A 16,084-nucleotide genomic window follows, 5' to 3' on the forward strand; every position below is an offset into this window, starting at 1 on the left:
AAAGATGAGAGCTTTAAATGAATCCAAACTACTAAAACCAATTATACATCAAGGAAGATAAGGTAAAATTGTACCAGCCAACTTGACTTCTTCTTTTGTCTCTCATAATAAATTCAGGCAGCAAAATTAGTGCTTTTAGCTGAAGTCTCAAATCTTTCAGTCTCCAAAGTTTGAATGTAACACTGCTGAGAAGATAAAGAAAGCATCTTCAAAGTCATCACTTCTTACAAGCTAACATCACATTATAAATGTTTTTGGATAACAAGTTTATATTTGCAAGTCAATAAGACCATAAATATCTGTCCAAACAAGTTCTAAACTGCATCGAACATCACCTCTGATAGGGACAATATACATTACTAAAATCAATTGAATGATTGTCCCCAAACTAAGAGATACTTAGAATTAGAGGTAAAAAGCATATAAAATTTTAAAAGATAACTAATGTGGAAAGTGAAATACATTCATTATAAGCAATTCCATTCTACTTTTTAAAAAAAATGTTTGAATAATTTAATTTTTGTAGCTTAATTACAATAACATGTAGTGGATTTCAATCTGATTCTCAATTTTGCAAAACTAGCTTCAAGAATTATTGAAAAAGGTCTTTTTTATGGTACCTTGGTGGTGGTAGGCTGTGTTAGGATGAAGCTGAACATCTCTTTCCCAGTTCCTGATGCCAGAAACTCATTGAAGTAGACAATGAACACAAACTCACAAACTGTACCTTTTATGAGAAGCATATGTCACAGAAGTTGCTGCTGATGCTTGGGGTAAAGAGTGGAAGTGTTACGTGGTCTGAATCAGTGGTGGCAATGACAAGCAAGGCTTCCCCATGAAAGAAGGTATCTTGACCCATGATTGTGTCTGCCTGCTGCTGAGTAAGGGGCACTCTTGCTACGGATCAAGAAGGACTGGAGAAAGAAAGCACAAATCTGTTCAGGGTTGAACTGCGTGTGCCAATCTCAATGTTCTCAAATTGGTCATTGTAAGAAAAAAAAGTGGGGGTTGGGGGGATTTTTCTGGATTCACTGATACTACTGAGCTTCATCACCTAGGGCCCAAAAGACCTAGCAGAACCCATAAACATTTCAATCTCTCTAAAGAAAATGATGCCTACCATTATGTTGTGAGAAAGACAAAGAAGAATTCTAGAAGCAAAGCACCCAAGATTCAGCATCTTGTTTCTCCAGGTTCCTCCAGTACAAACACTGATGTATTGTCATAAAGAAACAGAGTACTTAGAAAAATAAGAAATAGACTGCAGAATATATTAAACTTTTGGCCAAGAGAATGTTAAGAAGCCAAAGAAAAACTCCAGGATCAGATTACCAAGAAACAGAGGCTGTCCTCTTTGAGAGCTTTTATCTCTAAGCCTGAGTGCAATCAGAAATGAGATTTTCTAAGAGTAACAAATAAATAAGATCATACATCCAAAAAAAAAAAAAATTAACAACAACCTCAATAACAAAAAAGAAATGGAAAAGGAACTGAAACTTTGGCTATGCATGAGTAAACCCTTAAACCCCACATGCTTCTTGAGAAAGTTAAGAGCAGAGTTAAATTTCTAAATCTCTGTCCCCCATCAAAGTCCACTCTACTACCACTTCACTTTATGGAACTCCAATCACTGCAACTCATTAAAAAAAGTGTATTAGCATCCTTTGCTTGCATGTTGTTTATAAAAAGCATCTGTCTTCCACATGGAAGGCAATGAACAATAAGCATTGAATAATGATCCTTTGCCCCTAAAAAATGCTGTGCCTTCTTCAGTCTAATGTCACATTTAGTGGGTTTCATGCTATTCGTAGTACGCTGGAGATTGCTCCCAAAAGATCCATATAGATTCCAGGGGTGTCCTTGACCATGAGTTTGCTCACATGGCATCAATGGCTGCCTTCTCTCACTGTTAAAAAACCAGCTAAGAACAATGTATCTGCTAGAAATGAGTAAGTACAGAGAACCTTTTCTTTCTACTCATTTTGGTAGGCACTTCCCCACACATACTCAGAGACCACTCTTACTAATCCAGGTCACAGGACCGATGGAAAAGTTGGTATGCTCCTTCTTTTCCCTGGAAATTCATGGACCATGGTTCCTCCACTAGTTCTCCTAGAACCTTATGGGTTGCTTCAGGCACTGACTTGTTTGTAGACCACATCTAGAATGAGAGAAAACATTGAGAGTCCTTGTCTTCAAGGGAGATATTCTTGAAGAGACTGCAAAAGAAGGCAGGCATAGGGGTGTCTGGGTGGCTCAGTGAGTTAAAGCCTCTGCCTTTGGCTCAGGTCATGATCCCAGGGTCCTGGGATCAAGCCCTGCATCGGGCTCTCTGTCTTCCTCTCTCTTGCCTGCTTCTCTGCCTACTTGTGATCACCATCTGTCAAATAAATTAATAAAATCTTTAAAAAAAAAAAAAAAGAAGAAGAAGAAGAAGCCAGGTATACCCAGCTACAAAGAGAGAGGCACAGAAAAAAGCTATACCAGATTCTCCTTTGGTTTTTTCCTTAAGTGCTCAACATGCATATAACTTGATTCATTCATTCACGTGGGACTGAACCCATTGATTTTCATTTTTGTGACCTGGCACATCTCTACGTACTAGAACCTTCTGTCTTGGTTAGATTCTGGCGTATATAGAGTAGTAGTCCTTAACGACTCACTCATTTATCTGAATGTACGAGACAGTGGCCCAGCTTTTTCTCCTCCACCCCAGTTTATATATAGGCACTCCCTCTTGGGACTTTCTTGGCAACTTGGTGCCCGCTGGCCAGCTCTACAACTTTTCTGACTTTCCACTAAAGAGACAGGCTCCTATGAGCTAATCATTCCTTCAGTTTTGGAATTCTTACTCATCTGACAGTTTCCCTTTTAGGAATTCCTTAAGGTTTGAGATTACCTTTTCCTCTCCTTTGCAGTAGCACAGTGTCTCCCTAAAGTAGGCACTCAAGAAACGTTTGCTAAAGGCATAATGAATTCTTAGTATCTCATTCTGCATCAGTGATTTTATTTTCAACCCAAGTTATAAGCACCTGACAATGTTAGGAAGAGTCAAGATCACAGTCAAATTTATGGGTATTTTTCAGATAATAAATGTACACAATTTAAGAAAATAGTGTTTTTTCAGAGTCAAGCCACCTATGAAACAGGTTGCACATATCTGGGAGGTGAAATTTTTTCCTGAATTTTTACCATCTGATTTTACTATGCATTTTAATTTTATACATGAAATTGTCTGCATTCTCTAAAATCCTAGGAACTATGACTATAAGGATAAGAAGAAATTGTTTGAATATTCAGCTAAGGCCTCAGATTCAGACCTTGGAAGATGAGCATCTGGAGTTTGGACTATTGCTGGGGTAATCATTATTATATTTTATCTTCTTTCCTGTTTTACAGATTGAAAAAGGAAATGAAAGGAACAATATGATCTAAATCCAATATGGTAAAGAAAATCACTAAGGACCAAGCCAGTTCCTCTGTCTAAAACCAAAGATGGGAAAACTCCTTGTCAAGAGCCCCAAATTCCCAAATGTAGAAGCTGGGTTTCAGCTTGAGGGTAAAATTCCCAAAGGACTGGTTAAAGGAACCTTAAAAGAAAGCCTGAAGGAAATAATCTTCCTCTGCTACATCCAATGCCTCCAAATGAAGATATAATCAAGAAAGTTGCACTCAGCTCCTCCCTGTCAGCCTGGGACCAGCACCCCATGCCCAGCCTCCCTCCTAGATCCAGTCATTCTATGCCCTCATGGTGGCATCTGGTAGTGTTGCTCAGTGTTCTTTAGATCCTTTCCTGTCAGGAGTCGATACCTACCTCTCTCTGGTTTCTCATTCCGTCATTTATAAGCAACCTGGCTTTGGGTAGTTTACTGGCCCTCTCTGTGCTTCAGTCTCCAAAAGTAAAGTTGAGCGGGAGGGGCAATAATAGCAATGACCCTGCAGATGACTTAACACGTGTAAAGCTTTTGAAACAGTACCACAGTAGGAAAGGTAACAGTACATACTTAAGTATTTTGGTTTGGCACTTTACACTTTTTAAACAACCTTACACATACCATCCATCTGATTATCACAGCTACGCTGTAATAAGCTAGTGAGATAAGTAACCCCCACCCACTGACTATGTGAAGAAATTAATAATCAGGGAATACAGGTGATTTGGATTTGCCCAAATTATCATAGCTATCAAGTGGTGGACACACACTGGCCATCAAGTCTTTTCATATTTGGTCAAAAACTTTCTACAATATCATACTGACTGAGTTCCTCAAAACATTCCTGGATTTACTCAGGAAACACAGCCTCTGAGATTTCCCACAGTCCTACACTCCTGACTCAAGGGTGTTGGGGTGCCAAGAAGAGAAGGAATATAAATTCTCTCATACCTGGTTGTGGATCATTTATATCATGATGCTGCTGCTGATGGTGATGATAACGTCAAATATTAGTAACTCTTACTACCTACTGCTTAAGGAAAGCCAATCATTTTAAAGATTGCATAATCATAAGAAATAATAAATGTCTGCCATTTTATGACACTAACAATTGAGGTCATCATTTGCATAGTAATACATAACAGAAACAATGTCCATCATCTTCAGTGACTTTTCTAATCTTATAATATTCTACGAAGACATAGGATATTTATTTTAAAAAGAAAATTAGTAGGACTGACCCCAGCCCTGGCTAGCACAAGGCAAAAAAATGTGAACATGGGCTCATGGAGGCAGAATGGACCATGAGTGGATGTCACTACCTTTCAGAAAGCAGAGGGCTGCTCTGAGGGATGAAAGGGAGAAGGCCAGATGCCTCTAAGAGGCATCTATTTTCTTGCAAGCCTGAAACTTCCCTCAAAATGCTGCCTATGAAAAAGTAAAATGTTATCACTTACCATTCATCTGTTTCATTAAAATGGGAGGCAGAATAGTGATGGAGTTGAAAGCATGACCTCTAGCATCAGAAGTCTGGGTTCTACGCCTGGATTTGCCATTTATAAGCTCTGAAATCTTGGCCAAATTACTTAGATTCTCTGTGCCCCTGACAAAATGGAGATATTAACAGCTCTTATCATGTATGAATAATAAATAAGTTAAACCATGCAGTTCACTTAGAAGAGTGCCTTTCACTTAGTAATGCTCAAGAAGTGTTGGCTATTAATATTAATGTAGATTTTCCAGCAACCATTCTCTTCCTCTGTCTGCTTTACCATTTAGCAATTTGACTCTGACTTACAGCATCAAACCAACTGTCCTACTAGGACTTCAGACTTTGTTAAAGACTGATAATCTTTTAGTTACATAACTCAGCCTACCCACTTACTAATGGCACATGTTTATCCTGTCCTCACCATCCCCCAGCCTCCTGACTCCTTTGTTCCTGGCTTCCAAGTATACTAGGACAAAATGTATATGTACATATACCCTTATATCCCTCCCTCTGTCCTTTCTTCCCAAATTCAGATCTTTATGTGACTCCATTCCACTCTCTAACAAACACGCTTCACACTTTCTTGAGCCAATAGACAATCTCTATAATTGCCCTATTTAAAATGTCCTCTGAATAGCCACATTGATATATAAATATATCAACCTTTATCTTCCATTTCTCCTTTAATATCCATTTATTTTCTTACTTTCCCAAATGATACCTTCACACCTTTTCTTCATCCTCAATCTTCACTGTTTGCTGTTTTCTTCAATCAGATCAAAAAACTGAGTCTGCATCCCCTAAAAATATTTCCCTAAGTCTGTTACCCTCTCTAGCTAATATTACATTGTCCCATTTCTCACAAGTGTAGTAAATTCCCCACCCCCACTTCTTCACCTACAAATACCTTTATATCTGATTCATGCCTCCATAGTATTTTGAAAGCTTTCTGTCAAACAAAAAGTATAAGACTCTCGGAGAGGCAACAAGTGTGAGGTGTGTGTGCATGTGTGTTTGTATGCCTCATCCTCCTATGTCTCTGTAACATTTATACTGTGTCCTCTGCTTTATTGTTGAGACACTCTTTGTGTGTTGTGACATTGTACTTTTCTCACTCTGTCTCCCTTACTCAAAGTGCTAAAATTGCCTTCAGTTGGCTCGTTTTCTTGCTTAAATGATTTACTCTTTTGCTGATACTTCCATTATCATTTTAGGTTATCATTTGTAACTGGTTTGATTTATCTATGGCTTTTGCTTCCGGTTGTTAAAGAAGTATTTAATTTGATTTTGAGAAGCATTCTGTTTGTCACATTTCTCAGTCTCTTCCGGCTCCTCCTAATGAAGGATGACCTCCATGTGGTAGTTAATCACCTTGTTCTTGTTGACTTGGTCTGAGTGTCCTATGGGAGACGGAGCCAGAACTGTTACAGCTCCTATCCAGAATTTCTTTTTTTCCAGTTTCATTGAGGTATAATTAACAAACATAATTGTATGTATTTAAAGTGTACAATGGTAATTTCATATACATGTACATTATAAAATATTTACCATAATCAAGTGAGTTAACGTATATATCACCTCACATAGTTACTTTTTGGGGTGAGTATTGTGAGGCCACTTAAACCATACTCAACAAATTTTAGAGTTCTTGTCACAAAAAAACCAGAATCCTGTCTCCAGGCCTTAGCATTAGACCCCAAAGAATGCTACTTACAGGTTTTTGATAACGTACCTGGAGAATTGCCACAGCTGGTACGGCTGCTGAACTATTTTATGTCCCGTGTTCTGTGAGGTCATGGGTATTATACTGTAATATACATGGACTTATACAAGGTTGTGAGATTATGTAAATTTGTTTCATCTTTTGTTAATCCAGTAGAAAATTACATATATAAATGTGTATTTACCATGCATTGACTCTAGGATTCTCATAGAAACACAAAATTTTATTTCAATCTTAATGAGAGAGAAACCATTGGGTTCAATTTTACAACAAGAGGAGACACTTCCCAAAGTCGTACTTTTAGTTAATTTTCTGAGGCTTATCTCTACTTCATATGACTCAGTTTCTTATACTTACTACTAACCAGAGTGACCATCTTTAATGTGAACATTGGAAGGTTTCTCAAGGAAACTTTTAATTATATTTTGAAATAATATGCTTCTTTCATGTAAAGATCAATAACGATGTTTTAGTTTGCAAACGGAAACTGCAGTCAATATATGAATTTTTATTCTGTACATTCATTTTTTTTAAAAACCCGCTTCTATTGAGGTGTAATTTAGATATTATAAACAGCACCTATTCTTAAAGGGGTACAACTTGGTGAATTGTGACAAATGTATACACCAACATAACCACTATATCAAGATACAGACCACTTCCATTCCACAAAAAAGTTCCCATGTGGTCCTGTCACAATTAAATTTAATCAACAAAATTGTGAAAAACAGAGGAAAAGTGTGGGAGAAAACTTATTCATTGCAAAAAAAAAGTCGAGTTAGCACACAATAGAAAATCAGATACAAACATTTATTTGAGCCATATGCTATATAGCTCAATAAACAACAAAAAGGGAGGAGTGTCTGGGTGGCTCAGTGGGTTAAAGCCTTTGCCTTTGGCTCAGGTCATAATCCCAGGGACCTGGGATCAAGCCCTGCAAGGGGCTCTCTGCTCAGCGGGGAGCCTGCTTCCCTTCCTCTCTCTCTGCCTGCTTGTGATCTCTGTCAAATACATAAACAAAATCTTTTAAAAAAAAGTTGGGGGGAGACTTAGCTTACCTGAGTAACCTAACAATCAAGGGAAAGAGGAAATACATCATTATCCATTATCTAACACTAGAAAATATATCAATGTAGAATAAGAAACTACTTTTCTTACCCCTCCCCCACTATGGGCGTGCCATTAATCACTGGGGACAAAGTAATAAATGATACATGTTCAACAGTAATTTTAACTTAAATGCAGGCATTTGACCTTCTCATCAATGGTTTTTTAGTAACATCCCAGGACATTGTGTTGGGAAGCATGGAGCAGGGGCATAATGGGACTGACTGTTCAGTTGTCCCGTCTGGTTATCAAGCTTCATGGGGATTTGAATTAAGAGAAGGAGAAAGCATCATCTTTAGGTTGTTTCTTTCTTTCTTTCTTTCTTTCTTTCTTTCTTTCTTTCTTTCTTTCGGCTGTTTGTTTTAAATAATGCATTGCCTCAATTGACTGTGTAACAGAAGTGAGACACACACAATTGAGTATCCAGGTTCCCAGGTATGTGGGCAGGATTCTCCCCCATCTCGGTGGAGGTGGACAACAGGAATATCTGAAAGGAAATACTTTTCTCAGAAAAGCAGTTGTGTGTATGCTCACACTCTTACCTGCTCCCTCGGAGCAGAAACAAAATGCTTCCCCATAAAACAGGTAAGAGGTTATTTTGGCATTCCTGAGACTGCTGGCATTTTGAAGAGAAATGAATAGGTCTCAGTGAGCACAAGGCACTGACTGACAGTCGGTGGCCAAAGTTTGGCTCTTTTAAGAAGGCAGAACACCTCGTGGTCAAATCCAGTTTTCTTAGCTTCCTGAGTACCTGCATCCTTAACAGTAGCCATGCCAGAGAAGGACTGACCCTATGTTCGTTGGGTCCAGAGTACCATGAGTAAACTGAGTTTTATCTAAGAATATCAGTCACCTTATACTTCTTTACATCCTTGAAAATTATGCCAGCTTCCTCTGAGAAATCCTGGCTGGCTGTTAGAAAGATACTATCTGATTAATGATACCAGTGAGTTACAGCTAATAGAGTTTTCATTGAAAATAGCCACTGAACCCAGGATGTGGAGAAAAGAATTAAAAGATGATAAAAGAGGGAACCACTTGTTTAAAAAAAAAAAAAATCTTTGTCCAAATGGATTTAAAACATCTTTTGCAATCCCAGTTAGCAGGTAAAAAAGTCAGACAACTTCTTTGATTAGGCAACTCAATGTTTTTATGTGCTCTGAATGCAAGCAGGAAAACAGTGGTATAAATAATTTCTCTAGTTAAGGAATCTTTTCAAACAGAAGAACAGTAAAATAAACAGTATCACTGATAATAATATTCTTCTCTTTTCCAAGTTAGAATATTTGCAATAGAAAGAAAGTTTTGTGTGTCAGGATTCATGCTCTTAAAGTTGAGCCCAGCTGAGATAAGAAAATTAATCAAATTTGCAAGTTATTCTCAGTTTTGCAATCTGGTTGCTTGAAATTCTCTGAATAAACAAATCTGTGGCTCTACATAAAACAGTAAATAAATCCTTGATATATTATATTATTAAAACTGCAGTATGGAGGATAAAAACTAATCCTTGGGATTAGACACTGAAATTCATAATAAAATAATTTTCTCCAGTAGCAATGCATTTATAATTACAACAGCAATAATAATGCATTGTTAACAGAAAAAATTTGTTCCCTAGCAAGGCCTCTACTTTAGGCTGGGTAGAAATTTGTATGTCATAGAGAGGCAAAGAATTCATTATTCAGATGTGTAACATTAGAAATTCAAGTCAGAGAATAATATTTTACTTAGATTATCCATATGTTACACAACTAAGAATTAATAAAACGTGGTACATCCATTCTGAAACATTACAAAATCATTAAAAATTATTGTTACAATACACACAAGTGTTGAGGAACTTCAACAATGTTTATTCTTTCTTTTTCAGTAAAGATCTACGAAGCTCATATTAACAATGACTAACTCTTGGAAATAAGGGATTTTTCCTTCCTCTTGCCACCTGTTCAAAGTCCACTACAATAAGTATGTATTATTAATATCAAAATTAAACCTATACAGTATAATGTAAACATTCAACACTTTGTGTTTTGTAAAGGCAGGTTTGCCCCAGATTCCAATCCATTCATCACATAGTTTCCTTTATAAATGGTCCCTACATCTCTTAATGCAGAGCTTGCAGTTTACATAAGACAGAACATGCTGGTTGCTGCAGAAGGGGGCCTGACTCAGGAACACATTGCAGCAGAAATCTGGTGTGTCTATGTTTTAAAAAAAAATTAGGCAACTGCTGAGCCATATCTACTCAGGGAGAGGTATATATGCATTTGTGTAGGGAGGGGAGAGTTTTAATTTGTGCAAAGAAACAACATGTGTTAGCAGGGGTCTTAACAAATGAGTTTTTTATATGAAATGATTTTTTTCTTACTAAGCAATTTAGATGGTCATTTCTATAACTGAAAAGCCATTTCTGGATAGAACTCCTAATTCTGGGGGTGAGCAGGAGGGTTACAGATGCAAATGAAAAAGGTGGACATCTACGGTGGGTTTCAAGTTATTTGGCTTCTGGATATGACACTACATGTGTGTGACTAAAGGCATCAAATGTGTTTTTGAGTGTTTCAGTTAGTCAGCTGCATGGTCAAGACCAACCTGTGTGCTTAACTGGCAGAACCAACCTCTTAAGAGATAAATGGGAGGAGCACCAGAACGGGCAAACAAGGGAGAGAGATAGGAGACAGTCAACAAAGATGTACAAGAAATAGGCACCCAAAATGATACAAGTGTACAAAACTTTAAAAGTTTTAAGCTTTGTGTTACATAAAGAAGATGCTATTAAGAAGGAATAAATCTTCTTTTAAAGAATCCTGCCTGCAGTGTTCAAACTGTTTCTTCATTCTGACTAACTGAAAATACACAAAATAATATATTTGTTTGATGGCACATTTCAAAATATTTATATTTTCCAGATAATGACTGCAAATATTTTAAAAGAACATCGTAAACCCTATTAGACAGACTATGAAACACAGAGAAGTGTAGAAATGAATAAAGTCAACATTTTCTTTGACCTATAACTCTTCAACTAACTTTGAGAAGCAGCAGCTTCAAAATTTATATAAAAATTTAGTAGAGATGACCTGGGTGGTCCTGTGGGTTAAGTGACCAATTCTTAGTTTCAGCTCAGGTCCTGATCTCAGGGTCCTGAGATGGAGCCCCAGCTTGGGCTCTGTACTCAAGACCAAATCTGCTTTAGTTTCCCTTCTCTCTCTGCCTCTGCCTCTCCCTCCTCCTCTCTCTCAAATAAAAAATAAATCCTCTTAAAATTAAAAAAAATAAAAACACAGTTATGAAATATTTGTCCTTATTGTCCAATATAAAAAATAAAGATATTCCCAATATTTGCCTATTTGCTTTAATGTATTTTCTGGATGGAGGAGTACTTTGAAAAACAGCACTTAACGTAATGTTCAGAGGGCAAGGAAACTCTCAGACCTATGCCCATGCACACCCACGGTTTTGATGCAAATTATGTTTATTATAAGGATTGTTAAAATAGCCCCTTTATGCAAACCCATTCCATGCTAATATTTCTAACTCATTTCTATACCTCTCACAAGAATCCTTTCTTAATGTTTTCGACTACATTTTGGTTGAAATTCTGAGGATAGCATGCAGGTAGCAACATGTTCATTTCCAATTTGTTGACTTAATCTGGTTTCTTTTGAGAACGCTCAGCTCTTATACGCATCACAGAAAACATTAGATGCCACCCAACGGTGGATTGTACTCTTTTCTTACAAAGGCACTATTTTACAGTAGATATAAATAAAAATTGATTAGAAAGTTACCATCTGGAACTTCATATCTGTCTTCAATGACTTGCAGACTATAACATTTTGCCATTCTGTGATAATATTAAAAAAGCAAAGTGCAGTTATATTTTTGACTGCCTAAAACTCCTGCAGTTTTTATTTCAATATACTTGTAAAGTGTATAAAAGTTAAAATATTGCAACAAGGTTTAACAAGTAAATAGTAAATAATGCACTCTCTCGGCTATTAGGCAAATTTGCAATGCTGTGGAACATGTAGCACTTTCTCCTGGATAACACTTGACATTTCATATGCAGATGAATCAATAGCTTCAGTGAACTTTTGCCTAACCTATGCCTACATAAGTTAGGCAAAAGTTAGACACAAAATAACACAAAATAAGCAGTGAAAATTGTCCAGTTGCTTAACCAATCTGTATGTAGGAAAGAAGCTACTTTGTATGAACACCACTTTCAGTCATGTCACTCAGGCTATTCCTCCTCAAGGGTGAGCAAGGAAATGTTCATTTTGATTTCAATTTAAAGTGTTTCATGCATTCAATTAATTCTTCACATGAAAAGTGACTGTAAGATCCCAAGCAAACAAATGAGTATCGTTTTCCTGTCACAATTAATGGATGACACATTCTTATCTCACAACAGGTCCCATTCATCGGCACTAATTCTTGCTGTGTCAAAAGACAAGAATAGCTTTCAAATTTCTTTTTTTTTTAAGATTTTATTTCTTTATTTGACAGAGAGAGAATCACAAGTAGGCAGAGAGGCAGGCAGAGAGAGGTGGGTGGGGGCAGGTGGGGGGAGGCTCCCTGCTGAGCAGAGAGCCCAATGTGGAGCTCCATCCCAGGATCCTGAGATCATGACCTGAGCCAAAGGCAGAGGCCTAATCCACTGAGCCACCCAGGTGCCTCTGCTTTCCAATTTCTAAGAAGTTGAAATCAGCCAAACAAAAATCATTGTCATTGCAAAATAATTTATTTTTTATCTAAATCTATTTTTCTACTGGTTTACAGATCGTGATGCAGAATCAGCTATGATCAGGGGACAATTTGAAATTATATTTCTAAGTTGCCATAGGCACATAACTTTAACATTTTCTGCATTAATTCCATACTTAATTATTTAGACTTTGAAGTCCATCTTCTTCTAAGTTGATTTCAAACATCTTGAAACTATAATAAAATAGTAGATGTAGAGGTAAGAGAAACCACAAAAAAATTCAAAGGTTAAAAGGAAAATTAAGGAACAGAGAGAGAGAGAGTAGCAAGCATCACTCTTTTCAGTACCATCCTCAGTAATGATGTTGTTCCAGGCAGGGGCTCTGCTGCCCTAAATTCTTTGAATGCCCTAATGCACAATCCCCAGTCCGCTAATATGCTTATCATCATTTGTGCTTCACATCACATTTCTTTCTCCCTCCCTCACTCCAGTACCTCTTTAAGTCCCAATAACTGTATTTATCACCAGTCCTTCTCTTTTCTCCCATCCTTGCTTTACAGGTCTCCCAGGGGATGATAGGCTTCCATTTAGCTTTTTGAATTTTTTACTGTCTTATCAAATTATATCACCATTTAATTAGGAAGAGAGGAGGACAGGTACAGGATAATAAATATTGGTAAGTTCAGGAAAATCAATGAAAAAAGAGTCTTTTCTTGGTTTCAAAGTAGACCAAAGAAAATACTATTCCCCCAAAGTTCAGGTTAATACACATAGCTTAAAAAATAACAATCATAATTTACTGCTAAATTGATGGTATGGTTCATATATATTGGCTCATATGCACTCTATGAGTATTTCTCTAAATATGATTATTATTGGCTTAATTTTCCTCACCATAGTAGTGATAAGATTTAGAGGTTCATACCAAATAACAATAGGGGATCTAAAGGAAAAAATATCATTATTTGAAACTATTAGCTATTGTATAATAAGTTCATATACTTAATTAAAAAGGATAGCAGAACCACATCAAACTAAAACAATTTTGACAGTAAGAGAAACCATAACAAAACGAAGAGGCAAACTATACACTGAGAGAAAATATTTGTGAATCATACACCAATAAGGAATTAATATTCAAAAGATATAAAGAACATGTATAACTCAATAGCCAAAAAAAGTCTAATTTTAAAATGGACAAAGGATCTAAATGGACATCTTTTCAAAGACATACAAATGGCCAAGAAGTACATAAAAAGGTGCTCAACATCACTAATTATGAGGGAAATTAAAATCAAAACCACAATTAAAATATAACCTCACACTGTTAGGATTTCTATTAACAAAAAGACAAGATGTAACAAGTGTTGGAAAAGATGTGGAGAAAAGGGAATCCTCGCATAGTATTGGTGGGAATGTAAATTGATATAGTCACTATGAAAAACAATATGAAAATTCCTCAAGAAATTAAAAATAGAACTACTAGAGGTCCGGTCATTCCATTTCTAGGTATTTACCCAAGGGAAATGAAAACACTAACCTGAAAAGATATCTACACTCCCATATTCAGTGCAGCTTTATTTACAATAGCCAAGACATGGAAGCAACCTCAATGTCCATTCATGATGAATGCATAAGGAAAATGTGGCATATATATACACAATATATAATGGGATATCATTCAGCCATTAAAAAAAAAGAAGTAAATCTTGCCATTTGCAACAACGTGGAGGGTCTTGAGAACATTATACTAAGTGAAATAAGTCAGAGAAGGTCAAATACTGCATGATCTCACTTATATGTGGAGTCTAAAAACAACATGAATGCACAGATACTGAGAACAACTTGAGTGTTGCCAAAGGCAGGAGCTGGGATAGGCAAAATGGAATAAAAGGGTCACACGGTGCAAATTTCCACTTATAAATTAAATAAGTCATGAGGATTTAGCATACAGCATAGTGACTATAGTTAATAATATGTATTGCGTAGAGCACTGGGTGTGGTGCACAATGAATCTTGAAAAACTGAAAAAATTAAATTAAATTTTAAAAGACATAACAAAAAATAATACTGTATTGTATATTTTTATTTAAATTCCATTAATTAACATGTGGTATAATATTAGTCTCAGGTGTGCAATTGAGTAGTTCAACACTTACAACACCCTATGCTCGTCACAAGGGTGCTCCTTAGTCCCCATCACCTAATTAATCCCCCTCTGATAACCATCAATTTATTGTCTACAGTAAAGAGAGTCTTTTTCTTGGTTTTCCTCTCTCTTTCTCTCTCTCTCTCTCTTCTTTCCCCATCATCACCTGTTTTGTTTCTTAAATTTTACATATGCGTGAAATCATATGGTATTTGTTTTTCTCTGAGTGACTTATTTCACTTAGCATAATGTGCTCTAGTTCCATCCATGTCATTGCAAATGGCAAGGTTTTATTCTTTCTTAAAATATTTTGTTTGTTTATTCTAGATAGATAGAGACAGACAGACAGAGTGCAAGTGGGTGGAGGGGCAGAGGGAGAGAGTGAGAGAGTCTCAAGCAGACTCCCCACTGACCACAGAGCCCAGCACAGAGCTCTATCTCATGACCCTGAGATCATGACCTGAGCCAAGGGCTGAGTAACATTCCATTGTGTGTGTGTTTGTATATATCATATATGTATATGATATATATCTGCCATATCTACACAGCAAAAGAAACAATCAACAAAATGAAAAGGAAACCTATGGAACAGGAGAAGGTATTTGCAAATTACAGATTTCATAAAGGATTAGTATCTAAAATATATAAAGAACTTATAAAGCTCAACACTTAAAAAACAAATAATTGAGTTTAAAAATGGGCAGAAGACATAATCAGACATTTTTTCAAAGGAGACAGACAGATGGCCAAAGACACATGAAAAGAAGCTCAACATCACTCATCATCAGGAAATACAAATAAAAACTACAATGAGACATCACCTCACACTAGTCACAATGGTTAAAATCAGCAACACAAGAAACAACAGGTGTTGGTGAGAATATGGACAAAATGGTACCCTCTTACTTTCTTGAGGAGAATTGGTGCAAACCAGTGCAACCACTCTGGAAAACAATATGGAGCTTCCTCGAAAAGTTAAAAATTGAACTACTTTATGACCCAGCAATTGCAATAATAAGTATTTACCCAAAGGATACAAAAATACTAATTTGAAGGCATCCATGCACCCCAATGTTTATAGTGGCACTATCAACAATAGCCAAAATATGGAAAGAGCCCAAATGTCCATTGACTGATGAATGGATAAAGACGATGTATTGCATGTTTGAAAGTTCCTAAGAGAGTAGGTCTTTTTTTTTTCTTTTAAAGATTTTATTTATTTATCAGAGGGAGAGAGGGGGAGAGAGCGAGCACAGGCAGACAAAATGGCAGGCAGAGGCAGAAGCAGGCTCCCTGCTGAGCAAGGAGCCCAATGTGGGACTCCATCCCAGGATGCTGGGATCATGACCTGAGCCGAAGGCAGCTGCTTAACCAACAGAGCCACCCAGGCGTCCCCTAAGAGAGTAGGTCTTAAAAGTTCTCATCTCAAGAAAAAAAAATCTGTAACTATATGTGATGATGGATGTTT

At 36.8% G+C, this 16,084-nt stretch overlaps 1 pseudogene; it reads left to right on the plus strand.

Moving 5' to 3' along the window:
- Nucleotides 1–645: 645 nt before the first annotated feature.
- On the plus strand, nucleotides 646–1,396 carry LOC116567381 (annotated as a pseudogene).
- The last annotated feature ends 14,688 nt before the right edge of the window (nucleotides 1,397–16,084 follow it).

The sequence above is a fragment of the Mustela erminea genome, chromosome 1 (genome assembly GCF_009829155.1).
Source record: "Mustela erminea isolate mMusErm1 chromosome 1, mMusErm1.Pri, whole genome shotgun sequence".
NCBI lineage: Eukaryota > Metazoa > Chordata > Mammalia > Carnivora > Mustelidae > Mustela > Mustela erminea.